Here is a 16,158-nt window from a genome sequence, read left to right on the forward strand (position 1 = left end):
ACATATCCTTTTGGTTTTGGATCTTCAGATTCAGGTAATTGGAAAAATCTTTGCAAATCATTAAAGAAAAATTCCCCAAGTACATATCGTGATGGTGCTGAGACTCTGCGTGTCTTCATCACATAGCTCGGGCAGTTTCCTCTCCTTGGAAATTAGATGTCATTCATTTACTCAACCCTGGATGATTTCCAGTTGTGAAGGCCCACTCCTCCCTTAGCTGACGTGTTCGATCGTATTGGGTGTAAGTCCCACCTCCCATTCTCCCTCTGATATGTACGCCGTATACAGATATCTTATAATGTATTTATACGACGATGCTCGCTAATACCTGTGGTTGTGAAGAAGAAACATTGGTCGTTTTAAATCAGGCCTCTGTTTATATTTCTATGATAAAAGATACTTTGTTCACTTCAACTGGAGAATGCTCATAGTTACCACAAAAGAGGGTTAAATGGGTTTGGAATTCCTGTGGCAAAATGCAAGACGTTGGAGAATCAAAGCCATTTGATTTGCTTATGGACACTTATAGCTGTTTCAGGTGGCACATCTGCTGAAAGAAATCACCTGGAGAGGACCCTATCAAGTATGCTAATCAATGAATGTGCTTATTTAACTTTCCTTATACAAATGAATTTTTGTTTGTAACTTGGCAAATATGCGTATCTGACACAGTGATCTTTTACTGTTTGGAAGATTCAAATCCAGGATGCTAACTTTATATGAAGCACAGCAAAACTTTCGTACTCCTAGTCTGATATGTATGTGGTAGGATAAACAATGTTTCCAGATATCTGTGTTACCAGAGTGACCCATTTAAATTTGATCTCACTCTAAGGTAGATTAATAAGGCTGATTTTATGACCAATATCATTTATATTCACAAATACTTGTTTTCATTAGCACAATTGTAGATCGTGAGGTAAATTTCCATATTTGTTAAATACTAACAACAGAAATAACTAACATTTGTATAGTGTGTTACAGTTTATAGCCATACATTATCTATAAGCTGTTCTTTGGAAGAATATCTATCGCATTTTCTTAAGAAGGCAATCAGTTTTTACAATGTAAACATAATATGAAAATAGATTCTTTTAATGGGGTTTCCTTCCTCTCTCCTTTCCTCTCTCCCTTCCTCTTTCCCTGCTCTTCCTTCCTTTTATCTTTTTTCCTTTCTTAATGGAGAAAAACCTAACGATGCTTTTTTTTTTTTTTTTTGGTGGAGCTTGTATAATTGCTTATCACACATTTCTATTAAAAAAGGAGCTGTAACAAGCAATTCAACAGGATTTTTGGAATCTATCTTCTGCCTACCAGTGTTCTTGAGGAAAATGTAAGGTTGCTGAAATCATTTCATGCCCTGTATGTTTTCAAACATAAATCAGGAAAATTGTTAGCGAGTTATAGCTCTTCTTAGAGACTGTGGCTATAGTGCTCTAGTAAACACAGGCTATATATTTTTCCAAGTTATTATGTGTGGAGAGAAATCCAAAGTTGGCTATTTAGATGAACAGTTTAATTCAGTTATTAGAAATTCATGTTCTACTTAGGATGAACATTTATTTTCCAAAGGTTGCAGAGATGGGACATAATACCTGAGGACCCTTTGGATCCATCAGAGTTCGAAATGTGTGCTTTTTGGCTAATGTGCACGTTAGTGAACATCCATCTTCAGCTCAGGGACAGTCAAATGGTCCTGAGCAGAGTTCATAGTATGATCTGATGCCCTGTTCATCTGAGAACTGTGACCCTTTGTTTCTTTATTTCTAAAATGAAGGGATATGACATGATGGCCTCCAGTGATTCTGAATTAAGTGATTAATTAATAATGAATAAACCAATTAATCGTACTCCTGTTTATTTCTATTCTATCAACTCATTATTTACATAAGTATGGCCTTACACCATGACTGGAGATATTAGTCTGTAGAGTAGTAAATAAGCTCAGGTTCATGCAATGAAAGCTCCATGAAATTTAGAGACTCAGGTTTAAACTGAAATTGTTCATTTGTAGACTAATTATTAGATGCACACTTTTTCTTTTCATAGAAAATAATCTTAAATGCAGATGACTTTTCTAGGCTAGACCATAAAAGCTTATGTTACTTACTGGAGCGAATTATTGTATATTGGTGATGAAAAAAATGCGGAAAACAGTTCTGTTATGAAACAAGTGATAAACGTAACATAAAAACAATAAAACTGAATGATAGTTTATCATTTTCTAGATTCTGGAGGGTTGATGTTTAAGAGAATACACATATAAATGGAAGTTTAAAAGACAGATGGAAACTATTGCACAGTATCTGAAAGGGATTTTTTTTTTTTTTAATATTTTATGAAAGGGATTTTTAGAAACTTCCAGGATTTTTGGAGACTGGTTGCAAAATATTTCTTTCCCTGGGAATAGTGTAAGGTTAGCAGTACTCCTAAGTTTACCACCTGTAATAAGATTTGTTTTTTGACAACCAATTTTTGAAAAGTGGGAGAGTGAAAAAAGATGGAGAGAAAAAATTATGCTCTGAAGTAATTGGCCAAAATGTGAGAGAAGATGGAAGGTGGCTGAAGATAGAAAAGAGACGTGTGTGTGTGTCTGTGTGTGTGTGTGTGTGTGTGTGTATGAATGAGAGAGAGAGAGAGAGAGAGATGGCTTGGTCTGCATTTAACTGATTTGTAGGGTGAGAAACCAAAAGGAAAAAGAGGGGAGCTAAGGCATGCACATTCTTCCTGAAGAGAAAGTACAGTATGTGAGTTATATGGAAAAGTGTTGGAATTAGAGTTCAAGTATCCATTTTGAAATTTTTGCTGAGCCAATCATTGCCTGTTTGATCTTGTGAAATTATTAAGTTCTCTGAATTTGTCTCATTGATAAACATGTAAATAAGAAAATCATCTGCTTCCAAGATGCTTGTGAGAATTGAGTGAGACTCGTGGATATAAAAGGGCTGGAAAATTCTATTTAGTTTTAGGTGGTGAGGAGAAGTCATTGGGTCAAGCAGTTCTCATGCTGACCAGGTCTGACCAAGGCTCAACCCAATTTGTTTAGTTCCAGAGTGGTCTTTGGTAGGCACGTTTCTTGTCCACTGTGGTCCAAGACCTGTGGTGGGTGCTTCACATATTACTTTATTTAGGGAGGAAGCACAAAATAGTATGCAGCTGGCCAGTTGAATGGAGCAAGCCTGATAATTCTAATATATGTGATGCCAGGGCACAAAGAACATATTTACTTGCCCTTACAGATGGCCACAGCTTGTCTAAATACACAAGTGAATGACTTTGGAAACAAAAACAGTGTATCCAATAATTGTTTTTCTTTATCTCAAACATGGCCTGTCATTCCCACTTTTGCCAAGACACTGATACTAAACTTCCTGGATTTTTGTTAAGGCTGAAAAAAAATCATTGTTTGGCAGAAATACTGATTAGTAATGATATACATTCCATTTTAAAGAAAAATTGTCAGGATATAACAGAAGTGATTAATGTAATCATCACTTGAATTCCAAATTCTGTATCCTATACAGATCTCTTTCAAGAATATTTTTATTTTTATGTAGGATTCACTGAGAAGTGTCTAGCCAGTTCTTCCTTCAGAAACAGACTACATTTCAAAGCCTAAAATGAAGCAGTAGATCAAGAATTATTCAAGAAATTTGGGCTGTTTGTACAGACAATATATTTTTAAAAAGCAGATTCAAAAATCTGCTTGGATTTTACCTGAGGTTGGCTGTGTGCTTTGCTCTAATTCACAAGATTGTGATGAATGGAATTCTCTACTTTGTGATCTGTGAAACCTAGAAACTGAAGTGAACCTAGAAATCAAGAGATGTCTTGGGATCAAGTTTGATCTAAAAGTAAACATTCAATGGCTCTTACCAAAATTCATCAGGCCTCCATGTATAGAATATATGCTGACCAAATGAGGAAAACAATCTTTGGGTGATTTAATCATGAATCAGTGTTAAAAACTTTGACACGTGTATAATTATTTGAAAGTAACATAGCATGAACACTGGAAGGCCACAGGTACCCTCCAAACCATTCTTTGTTGAGAAGCTGTAGCTGTCTATAAGATTGCTGATAGGGAGTAAGATGGACCCAGCTTGAGTTCCTTTTAAATTTAGGGAAATTTATTAAATGCATAATATGTTTAGCATCAGGCTAGGTCTGTTAGAGAATACAAAGTAATTTTAAGATATAGTTCCTCTCTTTAAGGGACTTACACTATCTTTAGGGGAGTATAATAATATGCATAGAACTGTTAAAATAACAGCACAATATAGAATGGTACAGAAAATGAATGCTGTGTGACACATTCATACGTATTGCGACAGAATCAGAGCTTGGGTTGAGGCTCGGGCTATCGTTTACTAGCTGTGTGACTCTTACCTCTTTAAGCCAAGGTTTTCCTATTAACAAATTCGGCATAGTTTCATCTGTCTTGTACGATTGTCATGAGAATCAAATGGGACCAAGTATTTGAAAGTGTTTTTGTGCTTTATGATAGAGGTTACACAAATTATAGGAGGGGAGGAGGAAAGACATTGGCAGCATTGCACTTAAGAGTAGGGGCTGTGTCTCAGCTGACCTTGTACCCTCAAGTCTGGCACTGGGCCTGGTTCTGAGCGGGGGCTCAGTAAATGTTGGTAAATGTATATATGCCAGGCACTGGGGTCAGCCCTTGACCTATGTTATTCTTTTAATCTTCCTAATAATCTTGTATGGCAGATATATATTGTCTCCATTTCATAGATGAGGAAACAGAAGTTCAGAGATTTTAAGCAACTCCAGTCTCATGTAGGTAGAAAGTAGTGGGGTCAGGATAGGAAGCTATCATTACGTTACAGGGTAGGCAGTTATCATTACATCTGAACCACAGTGTGGGCAAAATGAAAAGCAAAGGCCTTGGATAATTTACCAGTTGCCCAGGCAGCTCGTGGGCCGGCTTTCAGAGAAGGAGGAGAACACTTCCCTGTACTGCCTGACACATTTAACGTGGCCTTTTGTTAACCTGTCAGTCCTGATTTCTACCCTTTGAAGTAAGATGCACAATCGTGAGAAAATACCATATAATATACCATAACCTAGACTTGTCATCAGGACAGAAGGGAGAGGAGGGGCAGGGAGTCACACACAGATACTGACGTGGTTCCCAGTGGCTTGGATTAAGTTTGCTCCAGCAACCAGCACCCCCTCCCCCAACCCCCTCTGTCTCTTCCACTCTCTTAACGTTCCCTCTCAGAGTTGGCAAGGTCTGGAATTTCCATTCTCCTCCATAATGGGGTGGTAAAGAAGGTGATGCCACTACCAAACAGCGTATTCATGTTCTGCATGGCTTTCTGGCTCCTGACATCTCGACAGCCTTATTCTATTAGTAGGTGCTACTGGAGGGAAGTTTTACAGTTGTGCCCGGTTTAGAATCAACAATAATAAGACGGCCCCCAGCCAAACAGGAGTTTGAAAACTCCAGCCTCTGAATTTGGAAAGCAGAATGCAGAATTAGGTACCCCGATCCCCAATCCCATATTATTTTTTCCTCAGTTTATTTGTGAGCAATGTCCAAGGAGCCTGAAATACCCAACACGGGATTAGTAGTGACCCACTGTGGGTCTGAAGGTTTGTATAAGAGATCGAGGAAAATGCGTTTGAAAAATCGGGATTCATTTAAAAAATTCTGTGAAAATACAGTATATGGTAGGTCAGGACAGCAGAGATTAGGGACTATATTTAAAAAAAGTCCAGGGAATACCTTGCACGGTTGGCAGAGACCAGCCCGTAACAGTGTTTGGCTTCGCAGGAACTGCGCTAACATAGTTAAGATGAAACCCCGGGTGGGGTAAGGGGGAGATGCTTTCCACGCTCCTCCCTGACCTGTGGTGAGTCTGCTGGGTTGAATTGTGTGAAGTTGTCAAAGGTGGCTCTGCACTCCAGCCCTTGGCACGAGCTCCGCTGAAATGTGATGCCATTGGTTTTCAGTAAAGGTTCCTTTCTGCAGGGCTGCAAACACAGATCAGCTGCTACTGTGTATACACAACCAGGGAGCAGATCAACCAGCACATTTAAAGCAGCCTTTTTAACCCCGAGACTTTCCAAGATCTCCTCTCCACGCAGGAAGTTTCCTTCTCTGTTGTCAGATTTAGCACCGTGCTCTTGTCATCAGATTCGAGCTAAGTGCCCTGCTGCACAGTAGAGAGGCTTCCTTAAGACATTTGTCCTTGAAACTGCACCAAACTCTTGGAAGAACCCAGAACGTGTAAGTATGTATGATTTAGGCAGCAAGAGGACAGGGCAGAGCTGCAATCAACCATTATACAATATCCGATTAGCAGGGCAGGAGGGATTTTTCCGACGTTTTGTTACGTTCATTTTCAATTCGTTCTGAGGAAACAAATCAATTCTAGCTTCTGATACAGTGACTTTGCAGTAGATGGGGTTGTAATATGTTAGCTTTAACTATTTGCTGTTCTCATTTAGCGTGGAGATGTGACTTGTGGGACGATGATTGTGGGCATTAAACTATAAAACTTCTAAATTTTGATTAGGAATGATAATTGCCGGGCATGTCCTTCTTGAGAAACTAGTTTGCTTTGGGGAATGTTTTTAAAAGAATTAACCACCTAAATTCATGGACTGTAGAATGAATTTGGACCATTCTTGCTCTGAATAAAACATATTAGTTTGCAGTTTTAATTTACTCGTAAAGAACATTCCACTGAGGTTTTGTCTTAATTGAATCCTACCCAGTGCTGTCTGTGTGATGTTTTACTGGCTTGTGTGTATCTTGTTAAGTTACTTTGCTGGATTGCAGTCTGGTTATACTTATGTTTAGGCACTCTTTTGATCCTAAGAACAACCAGGTGAAAGAAATGCTCACAGAATTTGGGAAGGGGGCTGGATTTGTTTTAAAGGGTGGTCGTATTACCCTTGAAAGCTGTTTAGCTGCACAACGTGAATGGCTGTCAGACGGAGACCACAGACTGAATACTCTGAGGCTCTAAGTCAAATGTCAGCTTGTCCACTTGCGTAAACTCCAGCCCATAAAAGCCCGTGCCCCCTTGCTATCAATTTTTAATATGCACCAATACTTAGGTTTATAAGATTAATTTCGCTCAGATTAGGCTGATTGATAGCTGGATTGTGGTTTCTTAAGAGCCGGTTCCCTGAAACCCACAGCAGAGCTGCATTCCATTTAACTAGTGAATGTAAAAACGGGTAACCATGGATTCAGCCACCACTCACTGCCAGTGCAATGACTTGTTGTAAACAATACAAATGAGCCAGGAGAGCAGAGGCAACCAGACATGAAATGATTTTAATAGAAATTACGGTAAAAGGTCATGTGATGTGGTATCAGCTTCTGTTCAGTTTTAAAGGGAAAGTCTGTCTTTTCTCCCCTCCCTGCCCCCCCACCTCCCGCCTATTCCCAACCAACCCAAGTAGGTGTCTCCACAAACTTGGCAGGTACCATGCTCTGCTTCCGTGGAGAAGGGTGGCCAGTGTAATTCTGGGCAAAGTGTGGTGACTGGCGGATCTTCACGGTAAGTACCTTCCTTTTTAGAAACCAAAAGGATGTCTGTGTCTTCCTGGGCTTGCTTCATGGAAGGTCATGCTAACTGTGTTCTAGAAGCCCCCAAGCTTTGATGTAAGAGGAATAGGTCACTTTGTTCCTTAGCTTTTACATGATACAACTGTCTTATCTCTGCCTTCTGGGGTCTCTGGATTATTTCATAACCTCAGTGTTTCTGAAAACTCTTACTGGCTTTAGAAGCAACTCCTGCAATATGCTAATGAGCACATGCAGATACTAGGAGAAGTGCCGTGTCTAACCTCTAGGTTTGCGTGCACGCAGACCTTTGCCAAGTTTTATAAGGACAAGCTTTTACAATAAAATGTACATTTCTCTGGTAGAATTGGTTTCTGTACGTGAAAATGATTGTAGTATTCATAAACTTGCCTTCAACCGAGAAATATTAACACACTGTATCTGTGTCAAGTGCTACCCTCATGGTTTGTTTGGTACTGATCCCAGCTGTGCTTAATCAAAGGAAATGAGAGAAGAAACTCTAGTGTTTGGAGTTTGGGGAAAAAGGGGTGCTTAGAAGCCAGATTTGGAGGGTGGTCCCAGTTGGTACCTAGTGTGCAGGAGGGAAGGGGTTCAGAGTCACTGTCTCAGACAACCCCAGGCACCTTGAGCAAAAGTCTGTCTCTATATGTGTTGTGTCTCAAGGTGAAACAGACCTGAATTGGTCTCTTGAGCCACACCACCTTCTATGCACAGATGGTAGAAATCATCCTATCATCTTGGAACAAAAGATCATGCTGTGTTTATATTTCACCTCCTTTTGCCATACAGATACTTCTGAATAGATGCATCATTCATTGTACACATGTAGATATCATACTGAATAATAGAATTTGGGGGTGTTTATTTTTCTATTAATACCTTCAGTACGATAGACCCCGTTGGCACATGCAAAAAGCATGGGGGTTGTAATTTAGAAGCTCAGTAAGATATCAGAGCAGGAGTTTTATCTAGTGGACTCTGTTTAGACCTGTGAGTGTTAACACAGTACTTATATTTAAGCTTTATTTTATTTTTTTTTAAATTGAGCTTTTTAAGATTTTGGAGTGCTTCATCACATGCTTAGACCGAAGAATTCTTTAGAATGTCGTAGTTGGCTGTGGTCGCATGGTTTGCTAGCTATTCTAATATTAGCTTTGCTTATCAAAAAGAAACGAAAGAAGAAACTGTAGTCATTCACGTTGGGGGACGGGGAGGAGCAGTTTGAAGCTGACAGGGGAACACCAGGTCCGGGTGAGGTTCTGGGTAAATGATAATAATAAAATACATTATTTTTACTTTTCCTAGCCTCAATTCTCCAGGTTGAAGCACAAGAATAAAGTATCAGCTACAAGACAGTTAGAAGCACAAACGGTAGAGTCAGACATGGGTTGGAGTCTTTGCTCTGGACCTCATTAGGCTTAAGATTTTGAGCAAAGTGACTTCACCTCTCTGAGCTGCCTCCTTGTCATCTGTAGATTGAGGGGGGTAATACACACCAGTGGGTGGGTGAAGGGTTAACTGAGCTAATGCATAGAAAGTATGTCCCACCACGTCTGGCATATAGTAAGTGCTTCGTCTGTTGTTCCTAGTTTCATTGTTAATGTCTGGCATATAGTAAGTGCTTCATCAGTTGTTCCTAGTTTCATTGTTAATTTTGATCGAGGAAACATTTGGTGAAGTAGAATCCTGCTCTAAATGTTGGGTCAGAGAAAGACAATATTCACATCATGGGTTGCTTCTGTTCTAGTGATGGTTCTACATGTAGTAACTGGTCATCGCTTGGGAGATGGTGATTCAGTTTGCAGCCTAGTGTAGCGTTTTGCATAACATTTGCTGAAAACCAAAGGTAGTATCTTTTTGCCATGTATTTTTTTTCATTTTCATGCAAATTATTCAGGAAAACCAATTAATTTTTTTTTGTATTTATGATTTCTGATACTATGGGTATTGAGGCAATATGCATATTTTATCTATGATCCGATTGCTAGAATTGAGAGTGGAAAAACACCTAGAGGTGTAAGACATTCATCATTACATCAGTCCTGAAAGGTTAAAACTAGTGGTGACTAGTTATTCTCAAAGATAATCATATGTACTAAAGAGAAGTAATAATTACAGGCTAGTAAACATGGAAGTTAGATGCTACCAAAGAGACATTTCATTTTTTTTTTAATTGAAGTATTAATTTCCATGTTGCGTTAATTTCTGCTGTATAGCAAAGGGTTTCAGTTATACATGTACATGTTCTTTTTGATATTCTTTTCCATTATGGTTTATCTTGAAAGAATTGTCTACATGTTTGCTGTGTCCTTTGACCTTCCTGAAATCTAAGCTTCGGATTCTCTCCTTCTTTTATCTCTCCCTCCCTCTTCCCTTCTTTTCTTCCCTCTTACTGTTCATCCTTCCTCCCTTCCTTTCTTTTATCTCTTGTATATTCTCTCAACTATATAGCATTTTCCTTTCCTTTGTGAATCAGAAGGGTTCAGGGGAGAGAAAAAGAGAGAGGAGACCCACGGTCTTTTTATGTTAGTCCTGGTTTCATAAATGGAAACTTTAAGAAGAGTCAGAAAATCTGTTTTTCTTCCTCCTGCTATTGAGCTGGAGAGGCACATCTGAAGTGACCTGCAGGCTCCAGGGGAGCCTCGTTCGGTATCTATTTGTTGATTCATTGATTAAAAGGCATGGAGGGAAGAGGCATAAGGTACGGAGATCCCCTTAGTAGTGAGAGCTTTGAAACCCCGGGCTGCAATGTGCAGTAGGTTGGCTTCTCTGTGACCTTCCAACAGCTAATCTCCTTTAAGAATGGAATCAAAGCAGTTAAGGGATTTTGTCAGATGGATTTTGCCTACAGTTGGGTTTTTGGCAGTTGCGTGTCGAAGGCAATACATTCTTCACAGGGAAGTGATTTTTTTTTTCCAGAAAGGAATGAAGACAAGGTGCCAGCAGGAATCTCTAGAGAGGGACTCTTGTTTATCCATGGTAGTGTTCAGGCCGGGACAGCTGCAAGGTGGATGACTTTCTCACACTTCCCAGCCAACCTTCTCCTTAACCACCCTCGTAGGATGGTCTGGTCAACAAGCGCACTTGTGCGGAGGGCTACTCTCCATAATCTTCTCTTCCAAGGGCAGAGAGAAAGCCTGTGATTAGAATCGATATCATATGAGTGACGATGGGTGTCTCATATCTATTTTTGGGAGATCATAGAGTGTAGAATTAGACCTGGAACCTGTTCCTTTTATTTAAATAATTATTTTTTTAATATTTATTTTTTTGGCTGCTTTGGGTTTTAGTTGCGGCACATGGGTTCTTTGTTGCCGTGTGCAGGCTTCTCTCCAACTGTGGCACGAGGGCCCCACAGTGCACAGGACTCATTAGTTGCGGTGTGCGAACTCTCTAATTGTGGTCCACAGGCTCAGTAGTTGTGGCACGCGGGCTTAGTTGCCCCATGGCATGTGGAATCTTATTTCCTCGACCAGGGACTGAACCAGTGTCCCCTGCATTGCAAGACAGATTCTTAACCACTGGCCCACCAGGGAAGTCCCAAGGATACTGTTCATTTTAAATGGATGAATGACTTGTCTGAAGTCATACAACTTGTGCGTTGTACAAGCAGGGCTAGAACGTGGAATTTCTGACTCCCAGGCTGGCACTCTTTTGAAAGCTTCTGCCTTCCAGTGAACAGACTACAAAAGAGAGAGTTTGTATCACATTGGAAAAAAATTCAGTTTAGGAAATGGTAAGACTATCTTAAAGATTTTGCTCAAAAGAGTCATATTGGTCTCATTCTAATCCCGAAGCCACAATTTAGAAGCTCTGTGAACCTTGGGAAAGATACCAAGCCATTCTGAGCTGTGGTTTTCCTCATTGTAAAATTGAGATTAAAATAATTAATCAGTGACAATAACTAAGCAATAAATATAATGCTTATATTTTAGGTTTGTTGCGAGGATTAAATAAGATTACATATGGAAAGTACCTAATCTTATGCTTGACAAAAGATAGATATCAGTAAATAGTATTGTCACTCCTCTTTTCAGGGTTGGTGATGGAGTTGTGTAGGGTAGGTTTATGAGGAAAGGCTTTTAAGAAGGCATCTGGAATAGTGTAGCTGAATGCTTTTCAACATTTTCTTCTGCTTTAACACATACAGAAAAATGTGTGTGAAGAACTACTGCATGCCTGGCATAGAATGATCGATAAACAGTCACCCGATGGTGGTGATGATCGTGGTGGTGGTGGTGATGACAAAGGTTCGGATGCTGATGGGTGAGGTGCACACACCATAGATGAGCCCAGGCCTGTAAGCAAGTCCCAAAGCTTTAGTTTGGATTGTACTGCTCTTTCCTACACTAGAGAGGAAGTTAGAATATTGGCGAGCAGGAGCTGTGCCATTATAAGTGCATCTATACTCATCTATATTAAGAAGACAATCGTCACTAGACTTCAGTACTTTGTAACTGGTAACAAATTACTGGCAACATACCAGGTGGTCTAGAAGATGCCATCCTTCCTGGAGGAACATGATTTTGCAAGGTGCTTTATATCCCGGCCCTGGAACTACACGGGTTTGAATTCTGCATCAACCAGTCACGAGCTGTGATGATCTAGGGAAGTAACTGAACCACTTTTAATCTCTATTCCCTCATCTTTTTTTTTTTAAGATTTATTTATTTATTTATTCATTTATTTATTTATTTTTGGCTGCGTTGGGTCTTCATTGCTGCACGCGGGCTTTCTCTAGTTGTGGTGAGTGGGGGCTACCCTGCATTGCAGTGCATGGGCTTCTCATTGTGGTGGCATCTCTCGGTGTGGAGCATGGGCTCTAGGTGCGCAGGCTTCAGTAGTTGCGGCTTGCGGGCTCAGCAGTTGTGGCTCGTGGGCTTAGTTGCTCCTAGGCATGTGGGATCTTCCTGGCCCAGGGCTCAAATGCGTGTCCCCTGCATTGGCAGGCAGACTCTTAACCACTGCGCCACCAAAGATGTCCCTCTATTCCCTCACCTTTAATTGAAGTAATAGTGGTACCCACCTCATACTGTTGTTGTGAGGATTAACTGAGTTAACACATGAAAAGTACTAAGAAAAATGTCTGGCACACAGTAAGTGTTAGTAATTTTTAGAAGTTTTTGTCCCCAAGCTAGTTGATGGGGCAGCATTCTACCTTGAGATTCCCTCTCAAAATTGCCATTATTACTGTTAACCATGGTGTCATTAATATGTAAAACTGTGTTTTAGTTTTCACATAATAAAAGCTGTTCTTTATTGTGTACTTACCATTTAAAAAGGCATTACGCCATGCATTTTAAAGGGTATCTTCATTGATTTAATTCTCCCATTATTCCTTTTTTTTTTAAGCTCTTTATTGGAATATAATTGCTTTACACGTCTGTACCAGCTTTTGAGGTACACCAAAGTGAATCAGCTGTATTTATACATATATCCCCGTATCCCCTCCTTCCGGCGACTCCCTCCCACCCTCCCTGTCCTGGCCCTCTAAGGCATCGCCCATCATTGAGTTGATCTCCCTTATGAAATAGTGTTACCTCCATCTTACAAATGAGAAAATAGAGCCTATAAGAGGTAATAGAACTTGCCCAGCCAGTGAGTGACAGAGAAAAGCCTCCAGTTTACAGTCTTTTTCACCTATCTCCCCTACACTGCTCACTAAGTTGGAGACCATTTGCAGAGGTGGTGGGAAAGGTGTATTTTCTGGAATGAAAGAGACCCAAGAATCATGAAATGGCTTTCTTGTGGGATGTTCAGAAGACTCAGACTAGAAACAGGGAAGATGATTACAGTAAAAACCAGTTTATTTACTTAATAATCAGAAAAATCTGGAAATACACTTTCATTGGATCTTAAGGACAGGAAGAGATAAGAGACAGAGGTGGAAAAGGATAATGAATGAAAAGGAGGAAGAGGAGAGCAAAAGAGAGACTCACACACACAGTGGCATAAGTACATGCCTGTCATTTAACGTTCAGGCAATCATGGAGGTAGATGGTCTAGAATCATCAACCTCATTTTAGACATTATTTTGTCCAAAGCATCACAACCAGAAATAATGGATTTGGGATTTACACTATGGTATTTTGCCTTTAAATCCAGTGTACTTTTCTGCTACATTATGCTGCCTTTTGAGACATAAAGAGTCATACGACGATATAGATGCATAAAGAAAGAGAAGTATAGGTACACTGACATGGGGACAGATAATGTTAGAACTATCTTTTAGCTTTTGCAGATATTAATGTGGAGATTTTCTGAAGTCCTTTTGTGCTTTTGCAACTATAGGAATAAGTTAGATTAATCTATATGCAGATGACTAGGTGTTTAAAAATATTATTAAACATTTAATGCTTTTTATTTAAAATTCATTTTTACTTCTCATATTGAATTGATTTTCAAAAAGAAAAAAATCTTGTGTGCTATGTCAGTCACATTTTCTTCCTAAATTTTGAAGATGAAGAAAGTGAGTTATGCAGAGGTTAAATTATTTTCCTAAGTTCATAGTAGTTGATAGCAGATATGAAAGTCATTCTCTGGTTTTTGACCCTCCAGAAAAAGACATTTCTCTTTCCTGTGATGATCTCTTCTAATTGGTATGGTTATCGCTTAATCAACTTCTAAGAACTTGGGGATACGTGGATGGAAGAGTCACACCTGTGTACATAACGAGGGCCTTTCTTGGAAACAGAAAGAGAGGTTGACCCTTTCATGCAGGTTTTGCTCTTGCCTTCAAGTCTGGATTACCATCGTCTGGTCTTTAAGGAATGACGTAAGGGCTGTAGTTTATAGTTTTCTTCCCTAGAATCCAGGCTGGGCACTGGAGAGAATCCTGTGCCTTCTTGTGCTTTAGCCTCCTGGGGTCTACCAGATGCTATGGTGTCTTCCCCAGACAGTTGCCTGCTGCTTCCACGATATGTCCGACTGGCACTCTGTTTGTAAAGCAGATGGAGTTCCCTTCCAAGAGGTACTTCCTGCTCTGCATGTTTGTTTGGAAGATATGGGTTTTGGTAAGTACAGGGGACCAGGAAAAGAGGGAAGTACCAAACTATTGTGTGAGAAATGAGAGGCAGTCCAAGACAGAGTGGAAAGAGGAAAATGGGAAAGCTTCGTAATTTCCAAGGTTAATGCCAAGGTCAGACCACCTTCTAAATCACTTTAAGCAGAATCCCTAAGATTAGGCCAGTGGGAAAACTTTTTCCTCTTAGGGAAATAAAAAAAGGGAACTGCCCAATTACCCTTTTTCAGTGTTTAAATAATGGAGGTAGAAAAGAAGGATTAAAAGGGGGTAAATTGATAGCTTTTCACCTTTTCCCTGAGAAAGTCGTGGAACCATCTGACCAGCTTTTGAGGAGAGCTGCTTGAGAATAATGGTGCTTGTTGATAAATAATTGTTTTCTTACCGTGTCCACTGAAATAACATGCAGAATGACTCCCTCTAGATTTAAGTATTTCTTCTAATAATACATGATACTCGTGTAGTGAAAGTTTATGAAGTCACAAATTATCATTTCCCTTTTACAGCTGAGTTAACTTAGTAAGATTAAGTGGCTTGTTTGGAGTAACACAGCCTGTTAAAAAGAGAGCAGAAGACTCAAAATTGTCTTCTGACATCTAGATCTGGATCACTTCTACCTCTTAGAGGATCCAGTCTTGGAAGAGGGTTGGTGTGGACTAAGACTGAAGACATTAGTGGGAAGGGTATTAGGAAGAGGAAAAAACAGTCCTGAGAATATTAGAAGGAACAACTTGTGATATCTTTTTTTTTTTTTGGTGGGTGCAGTACCTATGGCTACAGGATGGTGCAAAGATTCTAATTTTGTCCTCAACTGAAGATGAAGGCCAGGGGGCAGGAAAAGGGAAGTCCCCCTGGGTGGCTCATTCAGGATGTAGGTGACTTCTCCCCACTGTCAGTCCCCAGACTTTCCTCTCATAGGTCAGACAGTGGAATGGAAATATACTCTCTGCTTCTCAGAAGATGAAATTGAGGCAACTCTAAGCCAAAGAGAAATGACCTTGTACACGCAAACTTAGTTCCTGTTCATCTCTTGTCCCACCCACTTTACCGTGTCATAGGACCATAATCCCTGTCAGTAATATCTTAAATGTGAAGGGACTACTAAATGCGATCCAGCGCGTGGGGGCACGGTGCAACGTTCCTTCATCAGAGCAATTAATACCCACTGGATAAAACTGCATCAGCCTGATACTTTGTTAAAATATGGGTGTCGTTTTTTTTTTTACCTTTGGAATGAAACTTTATAAGTCATGTGTATTTTAGCAGGTGAAAAGAAAGTGTGTCCTTTCTCAAACGAGCTCAATTTTACTAATGTCGGGTAAATAAGATCCTAACCCAGTTCTGGGTAATAGGGTGAATTTTTTGGTTTTGGCTTAATTGTAAGACTATGACAGAGAAGTTATGTATTTGATAATGGCTCTGAAATCTTCAGGTTGATCTGGCATTAGTCAGCATTTGACCATAGATTCCTGGTAGGAAGTGCATTCAAGCTATTGCTAATGCTTCAGAAGTAGCGTATGTGACTGGCAGAGCGAACACACCGGTGTCCTATAGATGTCAGCTTTTTGCCCTC

The sequence above is a fragment of the Hippopotamus amphibius genome, chromosome 3 (assembly GCF_030028045.1).
Source record: "Hippopotamus amphibius kiboko isolate mHipAmp2 chromosome 3, mHipAmp2.hap2, whole genome shotgun sequence".
NCBI classification, from domain to species: Eukaryota; Metazoa; Chordata; class Mammalia; order Artiodactyla; family Hippopotamidae; genus Hippopotamus; species Hippopotamus amphibius.